The sequence below is a fragment of the Rana temporaria genome, chromosome 10, assembly GCF_905171775.1.
Source record: "Rana temporaria chromosome 10, aRanTem1.1, whole genome shotgun sequence".
NCBI classification, from domain to species: domain Eukaryota; kingdom Metazoa; phylum Chordata; class Amphibia; order Anura; family Ranidae; genus Rana; species Rana temporaria.
Window position 1 is genome coordinate 8,328,139 of NC_053498.1, and position 18,281 is coordinate 8,346,419.

Genomic DNA, 18,281 nt, shown 5'->3' on the forward strand with positions numbered 1-18,281 from the left:
TCAGCTTTGGCATCCCTTATATAAGGATCAGGTATTCTCTGGCGACCTTATTTGTCTTCTGAATGCTTCTCTCTGGAATGGATATCTTTTTGTTCCAGCACACTGCACATAACTTGTAATTTTATGAGATCCGGTTCTATTATAAGGACATTGTTCCCATGTCCTCCTGATGAAGATGTTTAAACACTTGAAACGCGTTGTAATCAGTCTTAAAAATGTGATAAAAAATTGTCATGTTTATAACATAGGTATTACATCAAGCAGGATTTCTAAATTCCATGATAATCTTTATTTATAATGAATTTAGGAAATGAAACAACACATGTACTTTCTGTGCATATTTAGTATTGGTTGAATTTTAGATGTATTTTTTTTTTTTTTTTGCTCTTTACAAGGACAGGTTACATGGCGTTTGGCACTGAATATTCCACAGCCAGAGGTCTTCTCTTCTATAATAAAGAAAAACAAAGAAATTAAAAAAATATATTTTATGGGTTGCAAATATAATAGAAGAAGCACCAATTTTTTTCTTTAATGTGTTTATGTTAAACATGTATAGGAAAAAAAAAGGCAGCGCTGCTCCAACCCCTCCAAATCCGTATCAAATGTTACATAACTGCAATAACGATCTCATGATTAAAGTGCTAGTGCAAAAAGTGTAACAAATATTTAATCAAAGTACCACATATATCATATATAAAGTGCTAAATATATATATATATATATATATATATATATATATATATATATATATATATATATATATATATATTTAAAGTGGAGGTTCACCCGGAAATGTAAATTTTTAACATTAGATTGAGGCTCATTTTGTCTAGGGGAATCGGCTATTTTTTTTTAAAATCAAAGCAGTACTTACCGTTGTAGAGAGCGATCTTCTCCGCCGTTTCCGGGTATGGGCTGCGGGACTGGGAGTTCCTATTTGATTGACAGTCTTCCGACAGGCTTCCGACGGTCGCATCCATCACGTCACGATTTTCCGAAAGTAGCCGAACGTCGGTGCGCAGGCGCCGTATAGAGCCGCACTGACGTTCGGCTTCTTTCGGCTACTCGTGACGCGATGTATGCGACCGTCGGAAGCCTGACGGAAGACTGTCAATCAAAATAGGAACGCCCATTCCCGAAGACCATACCCGGAAGCGGCGGAGAAGATCGCTCTCTACAACGGTAAGTACAGCTTCGATTTTAAAAAAACTAGCCGATTCCCCTAGACAAAATGATCATGAATCTAAGGTTAAAACATTTTTTTCGGGTGAACTCCCGCTTTAAAATGTGAAAAATAATTCAAAATAATCAATAATTCATAAAGTGCTCTGTGAGAACGTTGAATGACAAAACGCATAGGGCGGAGCAAGGACAGCTGACAGCTTGGCAGTACCGTCCGGAGACGACAGGCGATACAAAAGAGTGTTTTTACCCTAGTGTTGGGCAGACACTATGGACATACGAGTGGAAATACATATGTTTAAAAAAAAAACTTTTTTTTTTATATGTTTATCAATTTTTGAGAGAAAAGATAGGGGTACAAAAGCTCAAAAAAAGTTTTTCGGAAGGAACCATAAAACCTTCGCCATACACAATAAGCCTGATTTTAACAATCTCACACTGTTGTGACTCTGTGTCATGCCGATCCTGGCGCCGAGCTTCCTGCATAGGAAATGTGAACACTTGGGGAAATTATGAATTCTCCTAATTTAAAACATAAAACGCAGCAAATAATGACCTAATTTGGGTTACTTACTCTTTAGCATTTTTTTTCTGGAACACAGCGATTCCCTTTTATACGATGTCTGCTCTTCATACATCTACAGCCGTATTCACACACCGAAATACACACCTTACCGGGGGGCTGACAATAAGCTGAACAGCTGGAGCACCGGGACATCTCGGCTCCAAAGGGGCAAGCTTTACCTGCAGTGAAAATGTATTAATCATATTAAAAAAAGAACAGAAAGATAAATAAAGTTCTCAAGTCATGTAAATATTTAATTTTCCCTTTCCTGAATGCATCTATTTGAAAACATATATTTTGTTATAAACCATAAAAAATCAATACAAGCAGGGATGGACTGGCCATTGGGACTACAGGGAGTTTCCCGGTGGGCCGATGGCTCAGGGGGCCGGCTTCAGTGACAGCGGACCGCCGCCCCCCCTCCGCTCCTCTGTCTCTCCCTCCCCACAGGGAGGACAGAGGAGCATGGGGGGAGGGGACAGACAGCTGACTCAACAGCTATGGCCTGGGAGTTTCTCACTTCTGCCTAATCTTGTCCCATAAGGGGGGGGGGCACCGAACTGATTCTTTGCCCCGGGTGAAATATTGTCTAGCTTCCCCTCTGGTACTGCCTATAAGAGTACCAGTACCAGATGTTCTACTCTAATAAAGTAAAATGGTTAGTGACTAGTGAAGGGGGAGAGGGGGCTTGGGGGTGGCCGGGGGGGTGCGGGAGTTGTCCGGCTACCATGGGAGAGACCTGTCAAAGTGGGCCAGTCTGGATGAAGTCCAGGGCCAAATTTTTGTCCCAGTCCAGCCCTGAATACAAGTGATATCCGTCCTTCCTTCCTTCCTTCCTTCCTTCCTTCCTTCCTTCCTTGCTTCCTTCAACCTCCTGTCCTTCCTTGCTTTCTTCTCACCCTTCTTTAAACCATTCTTTTTAACTTTCCTTGCATTCCTTTCTTCCTTCTTCCCCTTCTTCCTTCCTTTTCCCCACCCTTCTTTCCCTCATCCTTTTTATCTGTCCTTACCCTCCTTTCTTCCTTCCTCTCCCCTTCTTTTTACTTTCTTGCTTCCTTCTTCATTCCTTCATTCTATTCTTCCTTCCTTCCTTCCTTCCTTCCTTCCTTTCTTTTCTCTTCTCCTCTCCCACTATTCCTATCTTTTTTCCTTCCTTAGGCTCCATTCACATCTAGGTGGACGAAATCGCGGCGTTTTGTACCGCGATTTGCGGCGACAAAACGCAGCGATTGTCCGCCTAGATGTGCCCCTAGGATGTGCCCCTCTATGGAGATGGTTCCTGAACGCCCGAAAGCCGCCTGAAAAAAAGGTCCGGAACCTTTTTTTCAGGCGGCAGGCGTACGGCGTTCGGCGTGGAGATGTGAACCATCTCCATAGAGGGCAATGTGTTTCCAGCCCTCTGGCGGCAGCGGCGTCACACTACAGGCGACAAAACGCCTAAGTGTGAATGGGGACTTTTTTCTTTCAATTTAAGAATTTAGGGCCTTCGTGTGTCTTTCTATAAACACTGAAGGCATCTATTTAAAAATATATTTTTGGTTATAAACCATAACAAATAAATTCCTTCTTTCCTCCCCCTATCCTTCCTCCCTTGCTTCCACCCATCCTTTTTAACTCTCCTTACATTCCTTTCTTCCTTCCTCCCCTCTTCTCCCTCCTTCCTTCCTTCCTTCCTTTCTTTTCTCCTCTCCCTCTTTTCATATGTTTTTTCCTTCCTTACCTCTTTCAATGGGAAAAGGGAATTTAGATGAACATGTGTCTTTCTATAAGTGTTGAACGCATTTTGTTGTAAACCATAAAAAATCCACCCCCTACCCTTACTCCCACACAGTGGTGGCTGGTGCTCCAAAGTCACTTCACAGTCGTGCCTAAGGCATGCTGAAGTTGCGCCAAAGTAAAGCCGAATTTGTGCCGAAGTCGCGTTGAAGTCTTGCTGAAGTTGCGTCAAAGTCTTGCTGAAGTCACATCAAAGTCGTGCCAAAATCAGGTGAAAGTCACGGCGAAGTCACAGCAAAGTTGTGCCAAGTCATGCCGAAGTCCCGCTGAAGTCACAGTTAAGTCATGCCGCAGTCGCATCAAAGTCACAGCGAAGTCTCAGCGAAGTCATGCTGAAGTGGCATCAAAGTCCCACCGAAGTCACGCCAAAGTCATGCTGAAGTCGTGTTGAAGTCATGCCAAAGTCGTGCTGAAGTCACATCAAAGTCGCAGCGAAGTCATGCCAAAGTCATGCCGAAGTCATGCCGAAGTCACGCTGAAGTCGTGTTGAAGTCGCAGTGAAATTGCGTCAAAGTCACAGCGAAGTTATGCTGAAGTTGCATCAAAGTCACGCCGCAGGTCAAAGTCACGATGAAGTCAGGTCAAAGTCACGGTGAAGTCGTGCCAAAGTCACGGTGAAGTTGTGCCAAAGTCACGTTGATGTCGTGTCAAGGTCACGGTGAAGTCGTGCCAAAGTCAGGTCAAAGTCACGGTGAAGTCGTGCCGAAGTCAGGTCAAAGTCACGGTGAAGTCGTGCCGAAGTCAGGTCAAAGTCGCGGTGAATTCGTGCAGAAGTCAGGTCAAAGTCACGGTGAAGTCGTGTGAAAATCATGGTGAAGTCGTGCCGAAGTCAGGTCAAAGTCACGGTGAAGTCGTGCCGAAGTCAGGTCAAAGTCACGGTGAAGTCGTGCCGAAGTCAGGTCAAAGTCACGGTGAAGTCGTGCCGAAGTCAGGTCAAAGTCACGGTGAAGTCGTGCCAAAGTCACGGTGTTGTCGTGCCAAAGTCACGGTGAAGTCGTGCCGAAGTCAGGTCAAAGTCACGGTGAAGTCGTGCCGAAGTCAGGTCAAAGTCACGGTGAAGTCGTGCCGAAGTCAGGTCAAAGTCACGGTGAAGTCGTGCCGAAGTCAGGTCAAAGTCACGGTGAAGTCGTGCCGAAGTCAGGTCAAAGTCACGGTGAAGTCGTGCCAAAGTCACGGTGTTGTCGTGCCAAAGTCACGGTGAAGTCGTGCCGAAGTCAGGTCAAAGTCACGGTGAAGTCGTGCCAAAGTCACGGTGTTGTCGTGCCAAAGTCACGGTGAAGTCGTGCCGAAGTCAGGTCAAAGTCACGGTGAAGTCGTGCCGAAGTCAGGTCAAAGTCACGGTGAAGTCGTGCCGAAGTCAGGTCAAAGTCACGGTGAAGTCGTGCCGAAGTCAGGTCAAAGTCACGGTGAAGTCGTGCCGAAGTCAGGTCAAAGTCACGGTGAAGTCGCGCCGAAGTCAGGTCAAAGTCGCGGTGAATTCGTGCAGAAGTCAGGTCAATGTCACGGTGAAGTCGTGTCAAAATCACGGTGAAGTCGTGCCGAAGTCAGGTCAAAGTCACGGTGAAGTCGTGCCGAAGTCAGGTCAAAATCACGGTGAAGTCATGCCGAAGTCAGGTCAAAATCACGGTGAAGTCGTACCGAAGTTAGGTCAAAGTCACGGTGAAGTCGTGCCAAAGTCGTCTGGCAAAGTCGCGTAACTTTCAGGTCGCGGCAGTGTGAACCGAGCTTTAGGATGTACCTGAGTCTTTCTATAAACACGGAATGTATCTTTTTAAAAATATATATTTCCATAAAAAATAAAGCTGAGATTTTTTCCTTCCTTCATTCCTTGCTTCTTTCCTTCCTTCTCGCCTTCCTTCCTTCCAAAAGAACATGCAGGGAGCACGTGTGTGGTGAATGCACTCTGTACTCCTATACATAGATTTTAAAATGCTACAAAAATATCATTTTATAGACTTTAAAAAATGAAACAATAAAAATGATAAAAAGCTTCCTATGAGAACAGCTCTGGCACACTCCCCTCCCCCTACGCGGCATACAAGCGTCTCTCCTAATGATATGGATAGAAGTCATACTGTGAAATGCTTAAAGAAATGAATACATCAAACCTTTGGGTCCGTTATTATAATACAGTTCGCTAATTGTCATCGGAAAAACTGTGGGGAAAAAAGGAATTTGTGTTAACGTAAGCAATAAGAAATAAAATAAATACATAAATATATACATAGGGCTAGATTCGCAAAGCACTTACGCCGACGTATAACAAGTTACGCCGACGTAAGTGCAAATGTGCGCCGTCGTATCTGTTCGCCAGACCCACAAACAGATATGCGCCTAAGACCAGGCTACACCCGGCCGACGTAGCTTGCTTAGGCCGGCGTAGGGTGGGCGCACATTTAGGCTGGGTGCATGGTGCCGCTCCCATTGATTAGCCATTCAAACATGCAAATGAGGGAAATACGGCGATTCACGAACCTGCGTGCGTCCGACGCAGGCTACGTGAGGTGGGCGTAAGTTGTACGTCCGGCGTAAAGTTAAGCCCCATAAAGGAGGTGCAACCCGGCAACAGACATGCAAAGGTCTGCACCAGGGAACACAAGCCGGCGTATTTTACGTTGGACGTGTGTCTGGCTGGGCGTAGGTTACGTTCACGCCGTACGCAGTGATCCGGCGTAGTTTAGGCAGTTGTTCCAACGTGGTTGTGAGCAGGCGCAGGGGGGATGCGTCCACGTCACGGCGCATGCGCAGTTTCTGATACGTATCTGTCTGGCGCTCGGACCATCATTTGCATGGGGTCACGCCCACTTCCACCTACGACGGCGTACGCCTTTGATTCCCACGCCACGCTGGCGCAGCGTTGGGAGCACTGGCTTGCTGAATAAATTGCTTGCCTCTCTGCGCTGCGTTGGCGTAGCGTACATTGGTTACTCTACGGCGGCGTAATGTGCGCCCACACTCTGTGAATCTGGGCCATAGTGTGTATGTATAAATATATCTATCTATCTATATGTTTATATATATATATATATATATATATATATATATATCTATCTAGATGGAGATACACATATATATATATATATATATATATATATATATATATATATATATAAAATCTATATCTATAGATATAAATATATCTATATATCTCTATCTATCTATCTATCTATCTATCTATCTATCTATCTATATATATATATATATATATATATATATATATATATATATATATATATATATATATATATATATATATATATATCCTACATATACTGTATGTATTTTTTTTTTACATATGCTTTAGCTGTGGGAATTATATTATTTCTGAAATAAAATTATAAAAAAAAAAACAATAAAGCACCTTATAATATAATATTCTAGGTTATTTGTTTAGTAAATACAGTACCTAATAGAAGCACAAAAAGGACCCTAAGAGCCATCATGGTCACTGCTTTATTTCTAAAAAAATAAATAAAAAATATAACACTTGAAAGGTTACTGATTACATACATATACAAATAAATAAATACTTTTTTTTTTTTAAGGAAGCATACAAAGTATACACCTCACCAGAAGAAGAGAGTCTAACAATACATACATTATGCTATGTTAGAGCCCTTTCACATTGGTGCGTTTTTGCGGCGGTTTTGCCGCGTTTTCGAGGTAAAAATAGCGCTATTAAAACGCTCCAAAAACGCCCCTCTCCATTGAAATGAATTAAAAACGCGTTAAAATCGTGGTAAAAACGCGGTAAAATCTGTGTTTTACCGCTATTTTAAGGCGTTTTTGGTGTGAAAGGGCTCTTAGAGTATATTGGGAGCTTACTTAAGTCTGACTTAAAAATGTTTGTAACAAAATTTGTCAAATGCGGAAATCTTTCTTCTTCTTCTTCTTCTTCTTCTTCTTTTTCTTCTTCTTCTTCTTATTATTATTATTATTATTATTATTATTATTATTATAATATAGGATTTATATAGCGCCAACAGTTTGCGCAGCGCTTTACATCAGGGAAGACAGTACAGTCACTATTAAGCTGCTTAGGTAGAATTTGTTTGAAATGTATTATTTTTTTTTCATAGTGACTAAGTTACATAGTTAGGTTGAAAAAAGACACAAGTCCATCTAATTCAACCAAAAAATGTAAAAATATAATCCCACATACACAATCCTTCACTCACAGTTCAACTTTTTCCTTGAGTTATTTATTTATTGATTTATCTGTTTATTTTTAGAGAGTGTATTTAGGGAAATTATTTTGATTCATTTTAGCATTCTTTAGCATTATCTTTGTTTGTACGTTGTTGTAAATTGTGTTATTGTACTAATTTTGCTGCCTGTGTTTTTTTTTCTGATAATAAAAAAAAAAAAAACTAGTGCTGCCAAAGAGCTGTTATTTTTTTTCTATTTGTGTATTTTGCAGAAGAATAGGTCCAGGATTGTTGAATGGAGCTTCTGTAAAAATCACAAAAAAAAAAAAAAAGCACTACACCCCACCTTCATTTTACTAATACATCTGCTGAAGACGTAATTTTAACTTAAGTAATTTTTGAAGAAATTTCTGAAGAGCGCTCTCAATCTAGCTCATCCCTCATCCACCAGTTTTTGTCTCAGTAACAAAGACTGATTAGTCAATAAAACATTTCCCGGCAAAAAAAAAAAACATTATTTGGCTGTTTCTTGCACTGTTTGCATGTTTATTATTGATTTAAAACGGAAAATACCGCAACTGGCCACTAGATAGCGCTAATAAGTACCCGGTGGTGCTTAGTGCCATCTAGTGGACAGATACAATATTTGCTATTTTAAAACTATAGAAAAATATTATACCAGCACATGAAATAGCTTAACATTTTGTGTTTGATTTATTTTTTTCTTTTCTTGCTCCTTTCACAAATAGATTTATATTAGAATTCTAGATTTTTGTTTTGAAAATCATTTCCCCCCCCCTCCAATATACCCTTTATTAATCCTGTTTCAGGGTAGCTATTGATTGGCTGCTGTAGTGTGGGCATCTCATCTGAAAAACAAAAAAAAAAAACACTTCCCCCTGTGGATGTGATGTAGGAATTTGGGGCCAGATTCACGTAGGGCAGCGGCGGCGTAACGTATCCTAGATACGTTACACCGCCGCAATTTTTCATCGCAAGTGCCTGATTCACCAAGCACTTGCGATGAAAACCTACGCCGGCGGCCTCCGGCGCAAGGCGGGCCAATTCAAATAGGCGTGTGCCATTTAAATTAGGCGCGCTCCCGCGCCGGACCTACTGCGCATGCTCCGTTTCCTAACTCCCGCCGTGCTTTGCGCGCCGTGACGTCATTTTTTTGAACGGCGACGCGCGTAGCGTACTTCCGTATTCCCGGACGGCTTACGCAAATGACGTTAAATTTTTAATTTCGACGCGGGAACGACGGCCATACTTTAGACAGCAATACACTTGCTGACTAAAGTTAGGGCACCAAAAAAAACGACTAACTTTGCGACGGGAAATTAGACTAGCGGCGACGTAGCGAACGCGAAAAACCGTCGTGGATCGCCGTAACTCTTAATTTGCATACCCGACGCTGGTTTACGACGCAAACTCCCCCCAGCGGCGGCCGCGGTACCGCACCCTAAGACCTGACAGTGTAAAACAATTACACCTGTCGGATCTTCTGGCTATCTATGCGTAACTGGTTCTATGAATCAGCCGCATAGATAGAAACAGAGATACGACGGAGTATCAGGAGAAACGCCGTCGTATCTCTTTTGTGAATCTGGCCCTTAGCGTTGATCCTCCTCCCTGATGGCCAGGAGCAGAATGGTTTCCACGCTAATCAAAAACATGGATTTCTGTTTTTCTTTAGTCAAAGCACTCCACCCTTATAGTTAAAAAGCACACTTAGGGAACACAGTTAACCCTTTGATCGCCCCCTGGTGTTAACCGCTTCCAAGCCAGTGTCATGTATACAGTGACAGTGCATTTTTTTTTAATACTAATCACTGTATTGGTGTCACCAGTTCCCAAAAAGTGTCCAATTTGTCTGCAATGTGGCAGTACCGCTAAAAATTGCTGATCGGTAGAAAAAAATATTTGAAAAAATAAAAAAGTTCCTAAATCTATGCCTAATGGCCGTGCAAGAAGGGTCGTAGGCGCCACGCGCCGCGGATCCCAGCGCACTTGATGTCCGCCGGCGAGCCACGATCACGGTGAGGACAGGCAGAATGGGGAATTGTAAACAAGGCGATTTTCCGTTCTGACAGATGACAGAAGACTGTTCCTAGTGATCTCTGCCATGTCCCCGGCAACCCATCCCCCCCTACAGTTAGAACACACCCAAGGGAACAAACGTAACCCCTTGATCGCCACCCTAGTGTTAACTTCTTTCCTGCCAGTGTCATTTTTACATTGATCAGTGCATTTTTATAGCACTGATCAATGTAATAATGTCACTGGTCCCCAAATAGCGTCATTTGGGGTCAGATTTGTCTGCCACAATGTCGCAGATCACCACCATTACCAGTAAAAACAATAAAAAAGTCCCTACATCTACCCTATAGTTTGTAAACGCTATGACTTTTGTGCAAAACAATCAATACATGTAGACCCCCTTCAGGATGACCACTCCCCCAAAAAGTGCAGACCCCCTTCAGGATAAACCACCCCTCCATCAGTGCAGACCCCCCAGGATAAACCACCCCCCAAAAAAGTGCAGACAGCCCCTCAGGATAAACCACCCCCCCCAATAAGTGCAGACCCCCTACAGGATATACCACCCCTCCATCAGTGCAGACCCCCCAGGATAAACCACCCCCCCCCAAAAAAGTGCAGACAGCCCCTCAGGATAAACCACCCCCCAATAAGTGCAGACCCCCTACAGGATAAACCACCCCTCCATCAGTGCAGACCCCCCAGGATGAACCACCCCCCCAAAAAAAGTGCAGAAAGCCCCTCATGATAAACCACCCCAATAAGTGCAGACCCCCCAGGATAAACCAGCCCCCCAAAAAGTGCAGACAGACCCTCAGGATAAACCACCCCCCCCCCCAATAAGTGCAGACCCCCCAGGATAAACCACCCCCCCAAAAAGTGCAGACAGCTCCTCATGATAAACCACCCCCAACAAGTGCAGACCCCCAGGATAAACCAGCCCCCCAATAAGTGCAGACAGCCCCTCAGGATAAACCACCCCCCAATAAGTGCAGACCCCCTTCAGGATAAACCCCCCTCCACCAGTGCAGACCCCCCAGGATAAACTCCACCCCAATAATTGCAGACAGCCCCTCCGGATAACCCTCCTCCATCAGTACAGTCCCCCCTCATGCACACCTGAGCGGCGGGCAGAGGCTTCAGCGTGCAGCCGCCCCGGACAGTTGCTTGCTCAGACTGTCACTCTCCGGGAGTCTCACTCAGGAATAGCGTGTCGTGGCACATTGTGGCTGAAGAGCCCTGCCTCCGGGACCCTCCACCGCGCTCGGAATGATGTCACCCCTGTGCGGGTGTCACCCGGGTGCCGCACCCGCACCCCCCACCTAGCAACGTCACTGATGTCGCATGACCTCGCAATTGTCAGTTAAAGTAACGCAGTGCCATATCGCAAAAAAATGGCCAGATCATGAAGGGGGGTAAATCTTCAGGAGGTGGAGTGGTTAAGTTGCTCTTGTCGCTCTCTGTCTGCATAGTTGTTATTATTAGGAAAATAAAGCGAGTGATCTTACCTCTCCGGATGGAGACAGAAGAGCTGACACAGCAGGTGACCGTCCCAGACAATGGAAATCAATGTTCTGTACGGCTCTTCGTACTGTACATCACACACTGGCCAGCTATACGAATCGCAACACACAGTCACAGCCCCAATTTTATAAACAAATCACCAATTAGAAACTGCACCCTGTCCCTCAAGGGAATACGTGGCGACTCACCTGAGCCGTAATATTTCCTGCAGCAACTGGAGCGAGACTGGCACATCCCGGATCTTAGGGAACAGAGCTGAACATGACGCCAAACTCCGGCGTAACCGCTTGTGTACCACTTTTATTGCTGTCACAAGTAATGTAAACATCCCTTGTGACAGTAATAGGTGGTGACAGGTACTCTTTATGGAGGGATCGGGGTCTAAAAGACCCCCGATCCCTCCTTTGCACTTCAAAGTATTCAGATAACTGAAAACAACGATTCTGAATACTGTGTACTTTTTTTAAATCCGGCGCCATTGGCAGCTGAGAAACCCGGAAGTGACGTCATGACGTCGCTTCTGTGTTTAAATTGCGGAGACTGAATCAAAGCCGTTTACGGCTTAGTTTCAGTCTGCGCCTGGACACTGGAGGCGCCGGATCGAGGATCTGGTCTCCCGGTGGGACGGGAGGCCCGGTCAGAGCGGCGGGGGGATGTCCCCTCCCGCTCCTCCGGCATAACAACCGAGCGGCTTTTAGCCGCATCGGTTGTTATGTCTGGATAGCCGATCGCCTGCTCTAAACAACGGTACCGGGATGATGTCTGCAGCTGCGGGCATCATCCCGGTATAACTCCCGAAAGCCGAGGACGCATATATGCGTACGCTCGGCGTGAAAGGGTTAAAATACTTGCATTTCCATCTTCTGTGTACCGTGGGAGACCAGCTACAGTGACTGCAGTCTCCTGGGTTTAGTAGCACTTTAGCAAAAATATTTATTTTCTTCACACAAATATTTTTCTTTATTTCCTATATGGAATCATTTCATAATGTGGATTGTGAAATATATTTTTTTATTTTTTTTTTACATTGCAAGTATGTGACACAAAAAAAGTTGATTTCAATTTAAAACAGAGGTCCATCAAACAGCAGCATGGTATGCGGGATTTTTTTTTTTAACCAAACCATTTTCCAGGTCTCTTTCAGTAGCAGGCCTGTAAAGGAATCTTTATCAAAACGAAACAATGTATCAGCTTTAACCACTTAAGGACCGCCTAACGCCTATATACGTCGGCAAAATGGCACGGCTGGGCACAGGCACGTACAGGTACGTTGCCCTTTAAGTGTCCAGCCGTGGGTCGCGCGCGCACCGCCGGCAAGCGTGCTCGCGACCCGGTCCGAAGTTATGGGACCGGACCCGATCGCCGCCGGTGTCCCGCGATCGGGTCACAGGAGCTGAAGAACGGGGAGAGGTGAGTGTAAACTTACCTTCCCCGTTATTCTCTGTGGCAGTATCATTGATCGTCTGTTCCCTGGCGGGCGGGCTTCACGGGCGCGCAGCCGCAACAACCGCTTCTTGAAGGGGACGTATATATACGTCCTTTTGCCTGCACGTGCCATGCTGCAGATGTATATCTGCGGGCGGCAAGAAGTTAAAACATATGTATTTCCACTCGTATGTCCATAGCGTCCGCCAGACACTAGGGTAAAAACACTCTTTTGTATCGCCTGTCGTCTCCGGCTAGGACCGCCAAGCAGCGAATAAGATCTAGGTGTGACGTCAGCGTCCTTGCTCCGCCCTATGCGTTTTGTCATTCATTTGTCATATGGAACGACGATCAGTGATGTCACACATCCAGCCACGCCCCCCTACAGTAAGAAACACACAATAGGACCCACTTAACCCCTTTAGCGCCCCCCTAGTGGTTAACCCCTTCACTGCCAGTGTCATTTTCACAGTACACAGTGCATTTTTATGGCACTTTTCGCTGTGAAAATGACAATGGTCCCAAAAATGAGTCAAAAGTGTCCGAAATGTCGCAGTCATGAAAAAAAAAAAAACGCTGATCGCCGCCATTACTGCTAAAAAAAAATATTAATAAAAATGCCATAATACTATCCCCTATTTTGTAAACACTATGGCCCAGATTCTCATACATTAGCGTTGCTCCTGGGCAGCGTAATGTATGAGCTCTACGTTTCACCGCCGCAGGTCTACAGGTTTAAATCCTGATTCTCAGAACACTTACCTGTAAACTTGCGGCGGTGTATCGTTAGATAGCTCGGCGCAAGCCCGCCCAATTCAAATGGGGCGGGCACCATTTAAATTAGGCGCGCTCCCGCGCCGAGCGTACTGCGCATGCTCCGTCGGGTAAATTACCCGACGTGCATTGCGCTAAATGACGTCGCTCCGTCGTCATTTGCCTAGATGTATACGTAAATTGCGTCCAGCGCCATTCACGGACGTCTTACGCAAACGACGTAATTTTTATTCAATTCGACGCGGGAACGACGGCCATAGTTAACATTGGTTGCGCCTGCTAATTAGCAGGGGCAACCTTACGCGTCGGGTACGCTACGCAAACGACGTTAATTCGCTATGTTCGGGAATCGCCGTACTTACCTCATTTGCATAGACGACGGGGAAAAGCGACGATGCGACACCTAGCGGCGGGAAAAAAAATTACTTTTAAGATCTGACAGCGTAACAGCCTTACGCTTGTCAGATCTAATGGGTACCTATGCGCAACTGATTCTAAGAATCAGTCGCATAGATACCCGGGGCCAGATGAGGTGTTACGACGGCGCTAATGGTGTTGCGCCGTCGTAACGCCTTCGAGAATCTGGGCCTATAACTTTTGCGCAAACCAATCAATAAACGCTTATTGCGATTTTTTTTTTACCAAAAATATGTAGAAGAATACGTATCGGTCTAAACTGAGGAAAGAAATAGTTTATAAATATATATATATTTTGGGGATATTTATTATAGCAAAAAGTAAAAAATATTGAATTTTTTTCAAAATTGTCGCTCTTTTTTTGTTTATAGCGCAAAAAATAATAACCGCAAAAGTGATCAAATACCACCAAAAGAAAGCTCTATTTGTGGGAAAAAAAGGACGCCAATTTTGTTTGGGAGACACGTAGCACGACCGCGCAATTGTCAGTTAAAGCGACACAGTGGCGAATCGCAAAAAGGGGTAAGGTCCTTTACCTGCATAATGGTCCGGGGCTTAAGTGGTTAACACAACAATTTTTTTTAACTTTGTTAAAATATTTTTATTTGCTTCCTAGGCGATAATTTCACAAAGTCAACTGCAAAAGAATCTTAACAATATTTTGATTGCAACAAAAAAAAGAGAAAGCATGGATAAATAACAGTTGTGAGAGTTGCGGGAAATGTCTTCAGTGGTATCTTTTTCTTAGAAGTCCTTCGATTTCTTCCCGGAATGGATGACCTTTCCAAAAAAAAAAAAACATAAAATACATAAAAATTAAAACCTTGTACATTACCTGGTCTTAACCACTTCAGCCCCGGAAGAATTTACCCCCTTCCTGACCAGAGCACTTTTTGCGATTCGGCACTGCGTTGTTTAAACTGACAATTGCGCAGTCGTGCGACGTGGCTGCCAAACAAAATTTACGTATTTTTTTCCCCTCACAAATAGAGATTTCTTTTGGTGGTATTTGATCCCCTCTGCGTTTTTTTATTTTTTGCGCTATAAAAAAAGAGCGACAATTTTGAAAAAAATTCGATATTTTTTCTATAATAAATATCCCCCAAAAAATATAAATAAACAATTTTTTTTCCCTCAGTTTAGGCCGATACGTATTTTTCTACCTATTTTTGGTAAAAATTGCAATAAGCGTTTATTGATTGGTTTGCCCAAAAGTTATAGGCCCAGATTCTCAAAGCACTTACGCCAACGTATAGCACGTTGCGCCGACGTAAGTGGAAATTTGCGCCGACGTATGTGTGCGCCAGACCCACAAACAGATATGCACCTAAAAACAGGCTACACCCCGCCGACGTAGCTTGCTTACACCGGCGTAGGGTGGGCGCACATATGGGCTGGGCGCATGGTGCCGCTCCCATTGATTAGCCATTCAAACGAGGGAAATACGGCGATTCACAAACGTGCGTGTGCCCGGCGCATGCTACGCGAGATGCGCGTAAGTTGTACGTCTGGCGTAAAGTTATTCCCCATAAAGGAGGTGCAACCCAGCAACAGACATGCACAGGTCTGCACCAGGGAACACAATCCGGCGTATTGTGCGTTGGCCGTGTGTCTGGCTGGGCTTACGTTATGTTCACGGCGTACGCTGTGATCCGGCGTAGCTTAGGCAGTTGTGCCGGCGTGGTTGTGAGCAGACGCAGGGGGGTGCTGTGCATGTGTCCACGTCACGGCGCATGCGCAGTTCGTGGGTTCGCAGGTCGCCGTTCGCAGGTCGCCGTTCAAAAAATTACGTTGGTGCGACGTCATTTCGCGCAAAGCACGGCGGGAAATTTCAAAACGGAGCATGCGCAGTACGTTCAGGGCGGGAACGCGCCTAATTTAAATGATACACGCCCCATTTGAATTAGGCTGGCTTGCGTTATTAATCTATTAATTTGATTACATTATTGATCACAGCATTTGTTATTGATCGTTAACTCTTGTAACTGATATTTATTTTTATTTTTACACTGCAGTATGTTTGTGTTCCTTGCAAGTAAATAACTTACCTGACCACCGAACTTAGAGCAGAGTTTTGGTCTCAAGCACCTTCCCTTGCTTATGGCGAGCCTCCTATCCCGACACACGCAGCCCCGGATACACTTTTCGGCGCAGTCGCTCTCAGGGAAACAGAATTGGGAACATTTTGCACAGTCAGCCCATTTTGTGCCTTCGGGACAAGATTTAACTGTAAAGAGAAAGACAAATGCTATAAGGGGATACATTTCCCTTTCTATTCCCTTTCCCTTCCCTGTCCATTTCCTTTTCCCTTAATTTCCTTTCCTACTTCTTTCATTTTCATTTTCCTTGTTCTTTCCCTTTTTTGCCTTTTCTTTAATTTTTTTTTTTCATGTCCTTTTCTATTTCATCTCCTTTGATTTTCCTTTCCCTTTCCTTCTTTTTCATTTTAATTAACTTTTTTCCTTTTCCTTTCATTTACTTTTCCTTATTTTTCCATTTTCCTTTTCACTTCCTGTTCTCTTTCTTTTCTTTTCCTTTTCATCACATGTTCCCTTACTATAATTTCCTTTGTATTTTCTCTGTCCTTTTAATTTGCTTTGTCCTTTCCTTTACATTTTCTTAATTTTGTTTTCCTTTTTTATTTGCTTTGTGATTTTGTTTTCTTTCTCTTCCTTTTCCTTTTTTTTCCTTTCCTTTTATATTCCTTTTTAGTTTCTTTGTATCTCATTTCCCTTTCCTTTTATTTTTATTTTTCCTTTTCAGTTCCTTTTCCTATGCCTTTCCTTTTAATGTTCCATTTCCTTTCCATATTCTTTTGTTTTCCTTTTTCTTTCCTTTTCATTTTTCTTTCCTTTTTCCCCTTTTACTTTTTTTTATCTCTTTTGCTTTTTCTTTCTATTTAATTTCCCTTTTTCTTTTATTTCCCTTTTCATTTTCCTTTTATTTTTATTTCCTGTACCTTTTTATTTTCCTTTTTTTAACTTTTAATTCCCCTTTCTCTTTTTTCTCATTCTCTTTGCTTTTCTATTCCTTTCCCTTTTAATTCCCCTTTCTCTTTTTTTTCTCATTTCCTTTGCTTTTCTATTCCTTTCCCCTTTTAATTTCCCTTTCTTTTTATTTGCTTTTCCATATCATTTTTTTTTTGTTCAATTACTTTTAATTTCTTTTTCCCTTTCTTTTTCTTTCCATTCCCTTTTTTTTTCTATTAATTTATTAATTTTCCTTTTCATCTAATTTTCCTTCCACCTTATTTTTTTTTTAGTCAGCACCCAAAGCCCCCCCCCCCCCCGACCTCTAAGGGGCCCGGTGGTCCCCAGGGCCCCGGATGGCATCCCCCCTTTTTAAATTTTTTATTGTTCTTGTTCGTCAGCACCCAAAGCCCCCCAACCATAATTTGCGGCGACAGCTCCCCCCCCCCCATTTTCTCGATTTGCAGCGGCCCCCCACTTCTCAACTTGCGTCACCCCCCCCCCACTTCTCAACTTGCGTCACCCCCCCCCACTTCTCAACTTGCGTCACCCCCCTGCTTCTCAACTTACGACACTCCCCCCCACTTCTCAACTTGCAACACACCCCCCCGGTTCTCTGCTCCAGGGGGGGGCCCATGCCTGAAGCTGTGTAAGGCCCCCAAAATTCCTGATGACGGCCCTGACCATAAATAATTATAACAAACAATAATATAATAATAATAAAAGTATTCAATAATATAATTTTAACACTGAAATTTGCTCAGTTGCAGAATTGTCACTGTCATTACTTTCAGTGTTTGATGACGAATTTCCCCACAAATCGCTATCATTTAATTCTGCAAGTGATTCTAATTTATTATCGCTGTTTCCTAGCTGCTCTAAAAGCACTATATAAAACACATGCAGGACACAGGGCAGACCACTAGGGGTGTGTATTTATTTCATACAGTACTGTAATCTGTAATCTGTAAGATTTTATTCTCTAGGGTGTCTGCTAAAAAAAAAAATATATCATGTTTGGGGGTTCTGATTAATTTTCTAGCAAAAAAATTGTGATTTTTACATGAAGGCGAGAAGCGCCAGAATAGGCGCGGTTATAAAGTGGTTAATCCAGAGCTGAAACTACAGATAACATTTATTTTTTGTTTTTTTTCTCCAAAAGTCTGGGCATCTTACCTAAAGGGTACTCTTGTTGACATGCGTATTTACTCCGACATTTTCTATAATACATGCGATGGTCTTTCTTCTCACAAACACAGCCTATCCTGCAGCCCTGGACACATTTATTCCCCTCGATTTTGCAGTAGTCATCGCAGCCCGAGCAGGAACTCCACACCATGCCCCCTGGACATTTGTCACCTTAAAATTAGTATAGGAGAAAAAAACATGAGTTCAAGTTTTCTGATTTCTTCTGTGTGCATGAAAAGGGCTCTTTGGAGATGTAGTTCTGGGGGCGTG

General features: G+C 43.6%; 1 long non-coding RNA gene across 1 annotated transcript; it reads right to left on the minus strand.

Annotated features, from left to right (window-relative positions):
- Positions 1–266: 266 nt before the first annotated feature.
- Positions 267–11,414, minus strand: LOC120915969. Its single transcript, XR_005743922.1, has 5 exons — positions 11,223–11,414; positions 6,933–6,985; positions 5,635–5,682; positions 1,760–1,929; positions 267–449 (listed from the first exon to the last, which is right to left on the minus strand). It is a non-coding gene; the product is annotated as an uncharacterized LOC120915969 (long non-coding RNA).
- Positions 11,415–18,281: the final 6,867 nt, after the last annotated feature.